At 39.6% G+C, this 17535-nt stretch overlaps 1 long non-coding RNA gene across 1 annotated transcript in view; it reads left to right on the top strand.

Moving 5' to 3' along the window:
• Positions 1–750: 750 nt before the first annotated feature.
• The window catches only part of LOC145791371 (uncharacterized), a 30550-nt gene continuing 13765 nt past the window's right edge, over positions 751–17535 (top strand). The window contains exon 1 of the long non-coding RNA XR_014331133.1: positions 751–983. This is a non-coding gene — a long non-coding RNA (uncharacterized LOC145791371). The remainder of the gene's footprint in view (positions 984–17535) is intronic.

Below are 17535 nucleotides of genomic sequence, written 5' to 3'. Positions count from 1 at the left end.
TTAATTATATATATATATATATATTATTGACTCTATAGGGCATACATAAGTGGCAGTGAGGGCGGGAGTGAAGGCCCAGGGTCACGTGCCCCTTGGATTTTAATATTTTTTTTAAAAAAAGTTTGTAAACATAAAAAAAAAAAAAAATTTAAATAAAAAAATTATAAAAATATTATTAGAGTGAAATGTCAATGACATTTTAAAAATTATGAGAATAATAATAGTTGTTTTAATTGAAAATGAGGAGACTATTATAAACCATACTATCTATGAAAGTTTTTGAATATAGCTGTGATGCCATTATTATTGACATGCAAGTATAAGTAATCTCATTATAAAGATATATGAAATTTATTGGATTGTTAGTTACATTTGACATATGAGGTTCACTCTTTATGTGTTTAAGTACTCTTAGTTGGTGATAGCATATATCAATGATGACGTAATATTACCATTATATTAAATTTTTAATCAAATTTTGTATAAAAAAAAAAATTCATTACATAATTTATTTTAAGACTTATATTCATTTTTTTTATATTGTCCATGATACACTTGTTACAAATAATATTTTTTTTGTTGATGTTTTTCAAAATCAATAGTAAAAACTTGCACGAAATATTTTTGTAAAATTTTTTGATATTGTAATTAATAAGTACTTCCTCTGATTTAATTTTCTGGCTCTGCCACAGATGAGCAGTATATATATAATTTTCTACCTCTGCCACTAATTTCTCTGATTCCTCTCAATATTTTTAGAAACCAACCACTCTCTACATTCTCCCAATCGATTACAAATAGCAGAGCAATTGAAAGAAAGAGACAGAGTGAACACCTACTACTGGGCATAATGGGCTTCTTGGTCCGGCTTTGTGGCTTGTTGCTTTGCTTTGTTTTACTAAAGTTATGTTGTAATTTGTACTCATCAATAAAAAGAAGAAGAGAGAGGGAAGAGGCGATGAAGACAGCGGGTGCTGTTGCGGGTGCTGTTGCGGTTAGTAGAATGATAATTGTTACAGTTTTACTACATTGTTAATTAGAATGTGGTTAGTAGTTGTTATGTTAGCTTAGTTAGGATACAGATGTATATATACTCTCTTACATTCAAAAAAAATGAAGACATAAACTTCTATAACTACTGCTAAGATTTCATTTGTGAATACCCTGGTACTAATTATTAATGAAAACCTTGCTTTGTGCTTTTGAAAATGCAGACCATGTGTCATTTATCAAAGATGTAGCTGCAACTCAACCACCGGAGCATTTGCCTCATCTTTTGAAAATGCTTCAGGTGAGAGGTAAGGAGTTGAATGAACTCTCAACTGCTTAAATTGTGAGGTGGAATCATTGCATTAGACATGTTTCGAAATGAAGATATTTTTATTTTAAATAGTAAAAAACACTTCGCAAAACAACCTAGAAAGCAATTGATATACTTTGATTCCTCAACTCTTTACTTCTTCATTGTTAATTTGTGTACTTTTTCTTGTTCTTTGCATTCTATACATTTGTTTCAACTGCATTGCTTAGTGATTTTTGTAGTGCTTGCAAAAGTCTTGGTGGTTTTTGTGTAAAAGTGTTTGCATCAGGTGGTAATTCTTTACATTTTTATTGTCTATTTTTTTTTTTTAAGAATGGCCAGTCCACATTGAAAAAGGAAACTACATATTTTGAAAAGCATCCAATCGTTTGTTTGCTTTTTTTTTTTTTTTTATCAGCAAAAGAGAAACTTTATTGATGAAAAAAAATTTACAATGGAGAACTTACACCAGTAAAGAAGGGAGGTGCAACAAGTATCATAATTACGCTCAACAATTTCAACTAGGTTGGCACCAAAGAGGTAACTCAATCATATGCTAGCACAACACTCATGATTGGAGCGGATCCAATCAACCAGCCAAGAATAAGGAAACAAAATACACCCAAAATAAACACCCCAAGTCTAATACTACCCTTTAGCAGCAGGAAACAACTAGGGACAGATTCATAAACCCCACTCCTTGAGCTCAAGCTTCCCACACAAACTATCCTCTCTTTTCAAAGATCAAGACAAACAAATATCAAAGCGACACCAAAGCCATCACAACAGCACACAACAACAATCTATATTTTAAGAAGGGCCATTTGGCAAAAAAAATTTCTCTACCTAATTGGAATAGGTTCTATAGGTTTAATGTTCATTTTTCTTTTTTTAAATTCTACTTATGGGTTAGCTTATGACATTTGATATATATATATATATATATAGCTTTTTTTTTAACCCTTAACAAATCGTAAAATAAACTCTCAAATTTTGAGTGACAAGTATTCACAAGAAAAATATATTTAACTTAATTAATTACCATATAAAACAAATTAATATAATTTAAACTTATATTTAAATACAAAAGGCCTCTCATTAAAATTTTGCCTTACGCCTTGTGGAGAGTTAAGCCGACCATGCTTCTGCCTTTTTCATTTGCAATTCTATGTCTTCTATATATTAAGACTGTATTTGGTTAGAGAATTTGATGAGTAAAATGAAAAGAGAAGAATGAAAAAAAGGAGAAATTAGGAAGAAAAGGAGAAAGAACTAGGATTCAAATTCTAAGCTATTTTGGTTGAGTTGGGATTTGGAGAAAGAAAAGAGCTCACGTGAACTCAAAAGACAAAAATTGAGATTGCATTTTTCTCACTTGCTTTTTCCTTGTGTTTTCCATTATAACCAAACAAAAAGTGGGATTGTGGGATTGAATTTCCTCTTCTCTTTTCATTTCTCTCATCAAATCCTCTAACCAAACATTTAAACAAAAAGTGGGATTGTGGGATTGAATTTCCTCTTCTCTTTTCATTTCTCTCATCAAATCCTCTAACCAAACATAACCGAAATGTCATTACTTAAAAACATGTATTTGGGACCGTTATCAAAATTATGTAACTCAAAATTTATTAAAAGATTTTTAATTTTCCTAAATCATTTCTTTAAATTTATGCTGAAGTAGTTCAACATATATCAATTGATGACTTGTGCTTGTTTCAAATTAATTTATACATTTAAAAAAAATTCCATTAAAAAAATAGTCAAGTTTCTGTTACATACAGTATGAAACTTGTTTGGAATTAGTTGATTGACATTATTCATTCATGTGCTTTGTCCACTTATATTTTACTCATCAGATTCTGATCGACAAGCTTCTTGGTTAGTATATTATATTTATATGTTAATTTAGTAGAAAATTTCTTCTTCAACTAGGGTAGAATAAAAAATTACTTTTGACATTTAGGCATGAAAGGCCTTGAGAAAATAGTAAAATATGCATGTAAAGACTTGGGAAACATCACAAATACCTTGAGACAGAGCAACATAAGTTGTGCAAACTTACAGAACAAGCACGTGACTTCTAGTTTGAAAACTACTTTAAATTATGTATTTTTATAACATTTTAAGCTTGAAAATAGGTCATTGAGAGACAAAATAGTGAAATATGAACAACAAGGCTCGGGAAACATCATGAACACTTCAAGAGAAACCAATGTAAATTATGAAAACTTATAGAGCAAGTACGAGACTCCCAATTTAAAAACTATTTTGAAATTTGTAAATTTCCAACACTTATAAGACATTGAGGGGCAAAATCATTAAATAGCTGCGAAAAGGTCTAGAAATTATCATGAACACCTTGGGAGGGATCAACATAAGTTGTGAAAACTTATAGAACAATCATAGAACTCTCGGTTGGAAAACATTTAGTTTTGAAAATAGGCTGTTAGGGAGTAAAATCTTGAAATAGTTCTTAAATGGCCCAGGAAACATCATGAATACCTTAGGAGGTACTAACGTAAGTTGTAAAAATTTACAGAATAAGCACGGTAAATTTTGGTTTGATATTTACTTCGAAATTTTTAGTTTTTCTCTTCTAAGTTGCATGTTAACATATTTAGTGAATGGTTACCTTAACCTTTTTTTTTTTTTTTTTAAATGGCAGATTAGAGATGAACGAATTTGGTAACCTGCATAGCAAGAGCTTTTTTGTTGATATTACCAGACATGTATCCATCACAGTGTAGTTGTACTTTTTGTTGATTTACCAAACACGTATTTTGACTATGTTGTCGTGGGTTATGATTATTATATTGTGATGGATGTTGTTGCTTTATGCAAATGAACAGGTTTTTGTAATGATTTGTAATGGATATAATATTGAACAAGTTATTAAAATGCACAAGTTATTTTGATTATGCTGTCATAGTTTTTGATTTTACTTGAAAAAATGTTATAATTTGGATGTTATATATTAATTTCTTGATATTATGAGACATGTATTTTGCCCGTAGTGTTTTATGAAAATTAACAGTTTAATTTTATATTGATTTGTATTAAGTATTTTATTGAATAGATTATTAAAATGAATAGGGATTGTTTATTGAAAAAAAAATATGTATAAATTGCAAATAACCACTCGTGCACAATTTTTAAAATTTATTTATTTTTGGTGACGAAAAAAATTGTCGCTAAAATTTTCAAATCCCAACAAATAATTTCGACACACATGTTAGTATTTCGTCACTAAATTAAAATATTTCTTGACAAAAATTTTCGTCACTAAAAGTTTTTTTTTTTTTTGTGCATCTTTTGGTGACGAATATTTTCGTTACTAAAAATTTTATCACTATTTTTAATGATGAAATATTTCGTTACCCAAAACAAATAGAATAAAATTTTATTTAATTTTAGTGACGAAATGGACATTATAAGTGACAAAATATTTAACATTTAGCGACAAAATGTTTCGTCACCAAATACCAATAATAGGTTAACGACGACCAACAGACGACGAACGTGGTGACGAAATTATTTCGTTACATATCAATTTGGTGACGAAAATTTCACTATTGGAGACAAAGTGATTTTGTCATTAAAGAACTATTTTGTTGTAGTGATAATTTTGTTTGGTAGTGGATATCATTATTCTTGTCGACCATTTTTTATCATAAAAATCTTGTTTAACATTGATTAAGAATAGTTAATGATTAATCAATTAACTTTAAAAGGACTCCCATGCTAGTCCAAGAACTGTGCTAGTCTTTTTTTGAATGTCCAAAACCTACTAATGACTTCCCACACCTCTAATTCCTTATCCGCAATTCTATGCCTGAAAACAAAAAAAAAACAAACTACAAAAATACGAAAAGCTAAGTGTCATATATATATATATATCAAAATTTTGATATATATATAAGAATCGTTGCTTGAAGTTCATTTTTCCTTTTCGATTTTATCCTTTCATTTTGATTAATTTACTAATGGTGGCCTAAATATTGAGTGAAGGCTTTTTTTCGTAATCACGCAAATATTCTTGGTCAATTATGCAACAGGTTTTTTTTTAATTACGCAACATTCTTGATCAATTATGAAACGTAAATATTTTATTTTTTAACAAATTACAAATACTCCCATAAAATTTGTTTGAAATATGAATCGGTCCCATAATACTATAAATTACAATTATCGTTTGTTATAAATTTTAATTTAACACGATACTCAAGCAAAACAAAATAAATATTCTCCTCTACAATAATCAATTATCAAAATTTTTTATTGAAAAATATTTCTCATATCATTAAAAATTATTAATTGACTTAATGATTTATTTATTAACAAAATGGTTAACTAAAAAATATTTTTTATATCATTAAAAATTATTAATTTACTTATTAATAAAATTGATCATTTGTTATACGAGTATGATTTATGTATTAATAAAATTAGACATTTGTATATATTGTTGGACAATCTTCACTGTATTTAAATAGATTAAATTTTGTTGTGTACAAAACAACAACAAGAATAAAAGAAACAGAGAAAAAGAGAGAATTGGTTTGATTACAAAAATCAAACTCGAAATAATAAATAAATAAATAAAAACAGATTTTATTTTGTTACAAAAACAAAATTAAAATCTGATTTAAATAAATAACAGTAACACAAAAATTAATTAAATAACTTACTTGATTTAATTTCTTCGAATTATTTTCTAATCAAGTCCAGTGTTTGACACTGTGTCCTTAAGACAGATTTGTCCTCTCCACGGTGCTTTCAGAATGTGGACGTCTATCTCCCAAGATAAAATGATCTACTACAAACAATAGCAGCACTACAAATTGTTTGCCTTACGAACACACTAAGTGTTTATACTCTCTCTGACAAGAAAATAATGCAGCAAAATGAAGAGGAAGTTTGCAGAATTATGAAGGACGAAAATTAGAGTTACAAAATCCAAATGAGGGTGGTCCTATTTATAGATGTGAAGGTGGCTCTTGGTTTTGAATTGAACAGGTATCATACCTGTTGGGTTTTGAATTCAAACAGATAGCAATTACGGGAAGGGCCCTGTTTGGGTGTGCATTAATTCCAAAACAGTTTATTTCTGTTTGAAACCGGGAAGGGCTCTGTTTGGATGTACACTAATTCCAAAACAATTTAATTTGAATTATGGATTTTATTTTAATAAAAAATAAAATTAAATTCAAACGTTTTTGGCCCAAAAAGATTAGAAGCCCAACCCAACTACACACCACGCACAGGCCCAGCCCAGCCCGCCCGACCGGACGGACGGCGGCGGCGGCGCGCGCGCGTGTGTGGTGATTTTTGGGTCCAATGGGTCTAGCCCATTTTGCCCATAACCTCTCCCTCTAAAACACTTGGGTACCCCTTGGGGCACACCCCAAGTATCTCACCCTAAGCCTTATAAACCCTTTCAAAACTTCCCACCAAATCAATGTGGGACAAGCCAATTTACAACCTTAAGGAATTTCCACCAAAACTCCATTTCCATGGAGCACTCTTTGGCTTCAATTTCCCATTCACTCGGTAATGGTTTTGATCAACCAAATATACCACGTGAATCACAACGCGGCATAGAACGCGTTACCACTTTGACCCGAGTAAATCGACACTCGGGGCCCACCTAAAAAATAGACCTAACTTAGGAAAAATTAACTATTTCCAACAATCCCCCACATGAATGGAATTTGATGACAACGGAAATGCAACAATATGCAGACTTAACGAAAGAGTATAAGTCGAAAATATCTTGCATCAGGATAGGTAGTTTTCGGCCTTGAACCTTCCCTAGTGATAACCTATCGGACTTACTGGCTAACCAATGGACGCGATGCCTTGAATTGTTCAGCCGTTTGTGTAAGCCAAGACAATAGATTTCACACAAAATATCTTCTAACACATTGTGGTTCTCACTGTTGTGTTCATTTTGGCCTTGAACGCACCTGGTTTTCATAAGTGTTTCTAAAGAATTTAGCCTCTTCATTCTCATAGAACCGGCCCCAGTTCAACACTCATATAGGTGATTCTTATTGTGAGTATCTCCTTATACTCATCTTGATTTTATGTCTTAATCAAGATATAAGTAATCATTAAAAGAAAAGCTTATCCTTATACCCCTGCATACAATATATGTTGCAGATATCACTCTCACCATAGGAATGTGTAGGAATTTTAATCCCTTGGTGATTTCTGGCGAGCCATACATAACTTAGTTGTCCCTTTGAACTTAGTTCTTGGGATCTCCAGTCATATAAGTAGGGTTACCATTATGACGACTCTTATGTAATAGGCTTTAATCCCATCCCCTTAGATGAACTATACGCTAGCTCTTTTGTCAAACCTTTTGTTAACGGATCCGCAATATTCTCTTTAGATTTTATATAATCTATTGAGATTATTCCGTTTGACAACAATTGCCTTACGGTATTGTACGGGGAGGAAATAATTCTCCTCGTATAATCCTGTTGACCAAGTCCACGCTCCTCCGTACGACGTCGCTTTGTCACCTGAAAGCACAAACGTGAGCTAGCCGGCGGGTGTGTGCCGGAAACCTCTCCGATGCCTAAGTCAGAAAACTTGACAAATAGACAAAGCTCTAAGTTGTCAGAAAGATTGTGTTCAATTACCTCCTCCAAGGTGATGCTTGTAGGCTTTTATAAGTTTCCCGTGGCACAATCCTGGTAGGACTTGTATTTCTCCATGTAGAGTCCTTCTAGGATTCATACTCCAAAGGATAATGCTTATCCTTTTACACCCTCCCCCACTGCTTAAACCAAGTGGGATGGTTTTCTCCATAGCCGAACTACCATACGACCGAAATAACATTGGCTATGCTGAGCCACAGAGAAGGCCGAACTATCCTTAGCTCGGTCTTCTCTTCTAACTCATTACTTCGGCTGCCCTTGTTCAACCTTGACGTACTTAGATCAAACTTCCAAGTAACAAGTTCTGACCGACCTAACCATTGTAAGTCACGACCAGACTAACTCCGAAACCGGCCTTCTCAGAACATACTGTGACCGGACTAACTCTGAGACCGGCCTAACCGTAAGTTGCCTAAAGACCGGAGTAGTTTTACTCTTCCTTGGGCCGAAGTAAATATCTCTTCTTGAGCCGGAGTAATTTCTCCTCCTTGGGCCGAAGTAACTTTGTCTTCCCAAGGCCGGAGTAACTTTGCCCTTCTGGGCCGGAGTATCTATTGCGGCCTTCTTACTTAGTCCTTCGCGTTTTGGGCCTCAATGCCCAACTCGCGGCTCGGCCCAATTTTTCCCAAAAATTACCCTCTCAATTGCCCCTTAATTCCATCTGCTTAGCATGATTGGGATTACCAGTTCATCAGCCGAGCTGCCGTCGTTTTAAGCTATTCCAGCCGAGCTAAAAACCCTCGAATTTTTCAGCCGAACTAATTTTACTCCGGGCCCTGGTTTGTCCGGTCAAAAACGTCTCTTCAATCATAGTGTCTGTAACGCTTCCCATTCCAGTGACACGTGGCAGGCTCTGATTGGCTAAGGACGGCTGTCACGCCGTCTTCGTGCTTTGTGATCTTGAAACAGTTCCCGCCCAAATTTTGGGCTCTCTAACAAAAGTGATCCCTGAGGCTAGGGTATCTTCACTTTTACTATTCCTTCATCCTCTCTCTCTGCTTTTTTGCTGCTCGAGTTCTTCTTTCTACTGCAACAGATTTTCAACTTTAGTCCCTTCTTTAACCTGGTAAGCAAATTCTCTTTCCTTCTTGTTCTGTTTTGCTTTCGTATCTGCATAGCTTTGTTTTGTATGTTTTTTGCAAACATTTTTCTTCATTTGTCTGCTTTGCTTTCGTACTTTTGTGAAGAAACCAGTGTAACCCATGAGTATATGTCATATACCCTAGAGAAAACTCGATTTTGATCCAGAATCACATCCCAACCGAACTAGGATACTGTTTGTGTTATGTATGTAGATAGATTCAGAAAATAACCGAACTAGAACTTGTAAGAATATCAGTAGTTTCTTCTGAACCACTCTAGCCGAGATAAGATCACCGAACAAGCTTACACATACCGAACTAGGTACTTCGGTCTATAACCGAGCTAAGCTTTCGGGGCCAAGCCGGTTTTCTTCGTTCTTAAACCGAACTCGGAAAGCCGCCCCTAGAGGCTTAACCGAAGTAACTCTATTCATACTACAACCGATTTAGGCCTTGGGGCTAAACCAGCTTTCTTAGTTTTTTAGACCGAACTCGGAAAGCTGCCCCTAGACGATAAATCGGTCTAATCTGCTCAACACCGAGCTAACAAACCTTCTGATGAACCGAGGTAGAACCAGCCCACTAAGCCGAAGTAGGATTTGTATATCTTGCTTATAATTTGTAGCGCGGTCCAACGATCTGTGCTTAACCCCTTTGTTTTCTACTTTGCAGACTTAGGTTGCCCAGGCACTCCTGCGTGTGCTCAACCGAGCTACTGAGCCTAGTTTTTGTACCGAAATAATTTATTCATAAATTATACAACAAATGGGTAAGTATAGATATTTAGTCGAAACCCCTGGTGGCATGGCCGAATTTAGGCAAGATTACCAGATTCCTGATGATGTCCAACTGGTGTTGGCCAAGAAAGATGCTACTCCCTGGGACAATGAAGGCTTCGTCCCTTTTACCCTTCAATCCATAATAGAAACCGGACTACGGTTTCCTGTCCAACCGCTAATCTGTGAATTTCTTAGACAGACTAGGTTGTGCCCCACCCAACTGTCCACCAATACATATCGTATTATAATGGGAATAGCCGCACTGAACCACCAAACCGGACTAAATCTTGGCCTAGCCGAAATATTCCATCAGTATTCCATCGGCTCGAAGAATGCTGGGTGGGTCTATTACCTTAGGATTCGCCGCCGCCGAGAGAAGATAATTAAGCACACACCGGACAAAGATCTTAACGATGATGATTTCTTTTGGGTCTCTGGGAACTTTGAGGATTTTCAAGCTCAAATTCCTGGCCGACCTATAAATTGGAAAATGAGAGAGCCTGGTAATTTTACTTCGGTCTTCTGCTTTGTGTGTTATCTCAGTTGTTTAGTCTATTAGCCGAACTAACACTTCTCTTTTTTGCAGATTTCGCCCATCTCCATTCCTTGTATAGCTATCCCAACCTCGGAGTTTTGCGAGCCGCATTTCGGGTTAAAGAAAGAGGTTGGGCCAAGCTTCTGAATTTTGAGCCGACCTACCGGTATAGCGGTCGCCGAAAAGCCAAGGTAACCGATTTTCTTCTTGAGGAAGCACCGGAACCGGACCCAACTTTGCCCGAGATAAGACTTGTCCCACTAACAGCTGAAGAAGAAATGGCAAAGAAAAGCAGAGTTAGGGCCCTCCTGACCGCAACAACCAGGGCCGAAGTAACACCAACTACTGAGGTGCAGCCCGCCGTCGTGGCCTTTCCTTCTCAACGGCCTTCTTCATCTCGCCCTTCCAAACGCGCCCGATCTATGTCAGCCGAACAGCAACTTGTTGATGAGGTCGAATCCGTCCCCCAAAGTCCTCATCCTGCCCCCCAACCAGAGCAAACTGACCGAGCTCGTTCTCCGAAGTGGGCTCCGCCACTGATCTTCAACGACCGAAACATCAAAGCCACTGACTCGGTCGTGGCTGAAAAAGACCACCAACTGGCCTTTAACCTGGCCAAAAGTGTGTGCCTCCCCAAGGACATGGAGCACCACTTGAAGCAGCTGAACACCGAAATGAAATCAATTCGGTCTGCTTCCAAGTCCACGATCTTGGTAAGTAGCTCTCGTCTGTTTTTTCTGTCTAAATTTTTCGAACTATTACTTCGGCTGAGATGAAATTTCTGTTTTTCCAGGCTTTGCAAAAGAACAATGTCACTTACAGGAAAGTCCAAGAACTCCGCAAAACCACAAGGCAAGCGATGGCCGAAGCCGAAGCAAAGGCGGCCGAACTATTGGAGGCCGAGAGGAGAATGACCGAGCTTCAAGCGGAGAACGGCCGACTTGCCGATCTGGTTGACTCGGCTGAAGCGGAGAAGCAAAAAGCGGCCATTGTAATGAAAGACAAATATCTGCGTGAGCTGCTGAAGCTTGAGAAGAGAAAAGACGCCGAAATAAACGAACTGAAAAAGAGCATGGGGGCGGCCGAAAAGGAGGGGTTCAAGCGAGGTTTCAAGGAGGCAGAGGAGGCCTACGTCAAGCAATGCGATGCCGCCAAGGAGTTTTTCTTCAAGTGCGGCTGGAGGGTGGCTGTGGAGAAGCTCGGTCATGATCAACAGACCGAGGTCTTCAACCCTCCAGAGTACTTTATACCGAAGTCCCTTGCGGGGTATGCGGATGCCATGCAGCAGCAATTCCTTGAAGGTTCAGATACTGACGAAGATTCTGCTTCTGAGGATACTCCGGTTGAAAACGTGGATCAGATAGATCGGCCGGAGTCCAGAGTGGAAGATCTGACTATTGAACAGCCAAATGAAACTGTGGCTCCGGTCGATACCACTATTGTGACTGAAGGAGTCCTGCCACCAGAGACCGGTCTTCCAGCTGTCACTGATGCTGCCTTTGATGCCGAGATTGAAGATCTTTTCGCTTGACTTTGTATTCTTTTTCTTTGTAACCGAACTACACTTGTTTGTAATGACTTTTTCTTTGAATGAAAATTTTACGCAACTCTCATTTCGGTTGTTGTGTGTATGCCTGTATTTTGTAATGTCTTCTATTACTCCAACTGTTATTTCGGTTTTGGTTGGTTAGACTATACTTATCAGCCAACCACTCCTTAGCCGACATAATTACTTCGGCTGAGGAGTACTAAGTGTTGGTTTAATCCAGCCAACCACTCTTTAGCCATGCACTTGCTTCGGCTGAAGAGTAACTAGAGTTGGTTTATTCCAGCCAACCACTCTTCAGTCTTGCACTTACTTCGGCTGAAGAGTAACTAGAGTTGGTTTATTCCAGCCAACCACTCTTCAGCCTTGCACTTACTTTGGCTGAAGGGTAACTAGAGTTGGTTTATTCCAGCCAACCACTCTTCAGCCATACACTTACTTCGGCTGAAGAGTAACTAGAGTTGGTTTGTTCCAGCCAACCACTCTTCAGCCATGCACTTACTTCGGCTGAAGAGTAACTAAAGTTGGTTTATTCCAGCCAACCACTCTTCAGCCTAACACTTACTTCGGCTGAAGAGTAACAAGTGTTGGTTTATTCCAGCCAACAACTCTTCAGCCTTACACTTACTTCGGCTGAAGAGTAACAAGTGTTGGTTTATTCCAGCCAACCACTCTTCAGCCTTACACTTACTTCGGCTGAAGAGTAACAAGTGTCGGTTTATTCCAGCCAACCACTCTTCAGCCTTACACTTACTTCGGCTGAAGAGTAACAAGAGTTGGTTTATTCCAGCCAACCACTCCTTAGTTATGCACTTACTTCGGCTAAGGAGTACAAAGTGTTGGTTTATTCCAGCCAACCACTCTTCAGCCTTGCAGTTACTTCGGCTGAAGAGCAACAAGTGTTGGTTTATTCCAGCCAACTATTGAAGTTAGTTTTTCCAGCTAACTTCTAGTTTTTGGTTATTCCGACCAAATGTCCTGCAGCCTGGATCCTTATCCTGGGCTTAGGAAGGGTGTTGGTTTAATCCAGCCAACCTCTAAGTTAGTTTTTCCGGTTAACTTAGAATGGAATGCTTGCAATATACTTAAGTCTTGAAATCTAACTTTTACAAAGAGTAATCTGTGCTAAAAAGAATCTCATTTTATTGAAGGAAGAGAAAATTACATAATGTTTGAAAAAGAAAAGCTAAAAGTAAAATATCTTGAGATTGGCCGTATTCCATGGCCTAGGGATTGCCTTGCCATCCTTGTCTTCTAGGTGGTATGCCCCTTTGCCGGCTAACCCAACCACCTTATAAGGACCTTCCCAATTTGGGCCTAACTTGCCGTCTCCTGGGACCAAGGTGTTTCCCATTACTTTGCGCAGTACCCAATCGCCAATTTTGAATTGTCTTGGATGAACCTTTTTGCTGTATTTTCTAATTAACTCTCGTTGGTATGAGGCGATGTGGACCAACGCTCTTTCTCTTCTTTCTTCTGCAAGGTTGAGTTCTAAGGCTATGGCTTCTCCATTTAAGTCTGGATCAAAATTTTCGCTTCGAATTGTGGGGAGGCCAACTCTAGTGGGATCACTGCTTCCATGCCATAGGCTAAGGAAAATGGTGTTTCTCCAGTTGATCGCCGAGGTGTGGTGCGGTAAGCCCATAAGACGTGAGGAAGTTCATCCGCCCACTTGCCTTTTGCTTTCTCTAGCCTTTTCTTTAGTCCATCCAAGACGACTTTATTTGATGCTTCAGCCTGCCCATTTGCTTGAGGATAAGCCGGTGTGGAATTGTAGAACTCTATCTTGTATTCTTCACAAAAGCTTCTGAAGATTCTGCCTTCGAACTGAGTTCCATTGTCTGAGATCAGTGCTTTTGGTATGCCAAACTGAGTGATAATATTTTGCCAAACAAACTTCTTCACATCTTTTTCTTTGATTGACGCCAATGCTTCTGCTTCCACCCACTTTGTGAAGTAGTCTGTTGCTACGAGAAAGAATTTTCTGCCGCCGGGCGCTGTTGGAAGAGGTCCCACTATGTCCAAGCCCCACATTGCGAAAGGCCATGGGCTAGTTAAGGGTAGGAGTTCTCTTGCTGGTTGATGTATTTGGTGCGCGAATTTCTAGCATTTTTCACACTTCTTCACATATTTCTCTGAGTCTGCTTGCATATATGGCCACCAATATCCTTGTGAAATAGCCCTGTAAGCGAGCGACCTTCCCCCTTGATGACTTCCACATACCCCTTCATGTATTTCGAACAGGAATGCTTCTACTTTGCTGGCATGAACGCACTTGAGGTAAGGCCCAGAGAACGACTTCTTATATAATGCCAAAGATGGAGATAGCCAAAACCGCTGCGACTTTGCCCTTATTCTGTTGGCTTCTTTTTTCTCTTCTGGTAGGATGCCGTCTTTTAGGAACAGGATGATGGGATTCATCCAAGAAGGGCCTAATTCTGCACAATACACTTCTTCTGCTTCGGGGTCTTCTATGCTTGGTTTTGGTAAGAAGTCGACGAGTAATGGATGAGGGATTGATGTATCTGCCATCAAGGCAAGGCTTGCTAGCTCGTCCGCTCGGCTGTTTTCCTCCCTGCCAATTTGTTCTATCCTTACCACATCAAACTTTTTGATCTCTGTTCTGACTAACTCTTGGTACTTGGCCATTCTGTCATCCTTTGCTTCGTATTCGCCAGAAATTTGGTTTACCACCAGCAGAGAGTCACTGTACACCATTAGTTCGGTTGCTTTCATGAAGTGTGCCGACTTGAGTCCTGCGAGAAGCGCCTCATACTCTGCTTCATTGTTGGATGCTGGGAAGCCAAGGTTGATTGCTTGCTCTATAACCAGGCCGTCTGGAGAGATGAGGACTATGCCAAGCCCTGCACCATGTCGGTTGGATGCTCCATCCACAAAGAGCTTCCACATCTCTCCAACGAATAATTTCCAGCAAGTGGAAGGATCAGACGATGTTGTGAGGTCAAGAATAGTGTTTTCTTCGAGGTCCATGTTGGCTGTCTATTCTTCGTCCTCTGTTTGAACTGCTGGTGAGCCTTTGTTTGGTTCTTCCTTGTTGTCCTTAGTGTGGTTTGCCTTGGTGCTTGATTGACTACCTTCTACTAGGGGTTGCGCTATTCCGGCGTCAACTTTCGTCCCTAGCTCGGTTGTGTCAGTCAGGTCGACGGGGCAAATATGATGACTTCCAGGAGTAAATTCTGCGACGAAGTCTGCCAAGGATTGGGCTTTTATTGCGGTCTTGGGTTGGAACTTGATGTCGAATTGTCCCAACTCTACTGCCCATTTCAAAATTCGCCCACTGAAGTTCGCCCTTTCAAACAGAGCTTTTAGTGGAAAGGCTGTGAGGACGACTATGGTGTGGGCGTGAAAGTAATGCGCCAACTTTCTGGATGCCATCATTAACGCTAATGCTAGCTTCTCTAAGGGCAAGTACCTTGTTTCGGCTCCCAACAATGTCTTGCTTACATAAAAGATGGGTAGGTGTTGTATTCCTTCTGCACGAACCAACACTGCGCTAACTGCGTGCTGAGAAACTGCCAGGTACAAAAAGAGTTCTTCACCAGGAACTGGAGTAACAAGTAGTGGTGGGGAAGACATGTACTCCTTCAAGCTTTCCAGAGCTCGGTCGCATTCTTCATCCCACTCAAACTTGGCCTTTAAAGCTTGGAAGAACGGTCGTAGTCTGTCCGACGATCTGCTTATGAATCGGTTGAGTGCGGCCGCCATTCCAGTGAGATGCTGCACTTCTTTGACTGAGTTTGGTCTCTCCAACTCCTGGATTGCTTTGATCTGAGAGGGGTCGGCTTCTATACCTCGGTTGGTCACCAGGAAGCCCAAGAATTTACCAGATCCAACTCCGAATGCGCATTTGGACGCATTGAGGCGTAGCTTGTGTTTCTTCAGGATCTGGAACATCTCGCCTAGGTCTTTAAGATGGTCATTCTCATCCTTGCTTTTGACCACCATGTCGTCGATGTAAGCCTCCATTGTTCTGCCTAACAATGGTTCGAACATCTTGGTGACCATCCTTTGGAATGTCGCCCCTGCGTTCTTTAGGCCAAAGGGCATGACCTTGTAGCAATATAACCCCCTTGGTGTTGTGAAGGATGTGACCTCCTGGTCTGGTTCGTGCATGGCGATCTGGTGGTAGCCTCTGTATGCATCCAGAAAGCTAAGTCGGTTATGCCCTGCCGTTAGGTCCACCAGTTGATCTATCCTTGGTAGAGGGAAGCTATCTTTTGGGCACGCCTTGTTGACTGTTTTGTAGTCGACGCAGACACGCCATTTACCATTCTTTTTTGGCACTACAACCGTGTTGGAGATCCATCTTGGGTAGTGCACTTCCCTTATTGCTCCTGCCTCCAGCAGGTTGCCTACCTCTTCTGCCACTATTTCGGCGTGGTGGAGTGCCGATCTGCGTGTGCGTTGAATGACTGGTCTGGCGGATGGGTGGACATTGAGTTGGTGACTGATGAAGTTTGGATCAATGCCTGGCATGTCGTAAGGTGTCCAGGCAAACACTTCGATATTAGAGGTCAAGAATTCCAAGACCTCTAATCTCTCAGCGCTGGACAACGATGAGCCAAGCAAGAAGAACTTATCCGGGTTCTTCTCATCTATTTTTACCTCCACCAAGTCTTCCACCGCTTTCTGATCAGCCTCTTTGCCGACGTCCGTGAATAGTTCATTACTTTCTGGCTCTTCCACCGAATGAACGTATCCTTTGGCAGCTCGGCTTCCATTCGCTGTGGCGAAGCATTGTTTTGACATGATCTGATCGCCATAGACTTCTTCAATTATACCGGCGTCATTGGGGAACCGCATTACCTGATGGTATGATGACGCTACCGAACGCATGGCATGCAGCCATGTTCGGCCCAGGATGATGTTGTAGGTGGAGGGGACCTTCAATACCCAGAACTCCACTTGTTTTGTTACACTTCCTGCTCTGACTGGAAGGATTATTTTGCCGACAGGCCACTCTGGCATGGAGTTGAATCCAATCAGGGGAGAAACTGCAGGTGCCAAGTCTTTGTCTTGCAGTTTCAGTTGCTTGAATGTGTCGTAATACATGATCTCACATGAACTACCCTGGTCAATCAGAATCCGCTTGACGTCAAAATCCTTGACTCGGAGAGTGACAACCAGGGCATCATTATGGGGGCAGTAAATTCGTTCCAAGTCCTTATCCGAAAAGGACATGACGTTCGTTGCCTCTGTCCTCCCCTTCTTGATGGCAGGTTGGGCACTTAATACTTCCCTAAAGTGCTCAGCCTTCTTGATTGAACCTCTGAGCTCGCATACGCGCTCAGGTTCAAAAACTCCATGAATTACATTGATAATGCCTTGAGGTGGTGCATCGATTGGCATTCTATTGGGATGGTCATTATGATCTTGGGGGGCCGGTTGCGCTCCTCCTTCAATGTATTTGTCCAAGTGGCCTGCTGCCACCAATTCTTCCAAGTGCTGTCTCAGTGGTGTGCAATTCTCAGTTCGGTGCCCTTTTCTTTGTGGAAGGTGCACCGTGATCTGTCGTCGTAATTCTTCTGAGCTTCCCCTAGCTTGGCTGGCCACTTCACAAATGGCTCGTCTTTTATTTCGCTCAGAATCCGATATATTGGTTTT

Source organism: Camellia sinensis, chromosome 1 (genome assembly GCF_055761805.1).
Source record: "Camellia sinensis isolate YWXY chromosome 1, ASM5576180v1, whole genome shotgun sequence".
Lineage (NCBI taxonomy): Eukaryota > Viridiplantae > Streptophyta > Magnoliopsida > Ericales > Theaceae > Camellia > Camellia sinensis.
Note: the sequence above shows the minus strand (reverse complement) of the source record. Positions and strands in the feature narration are given on the sequence as shown.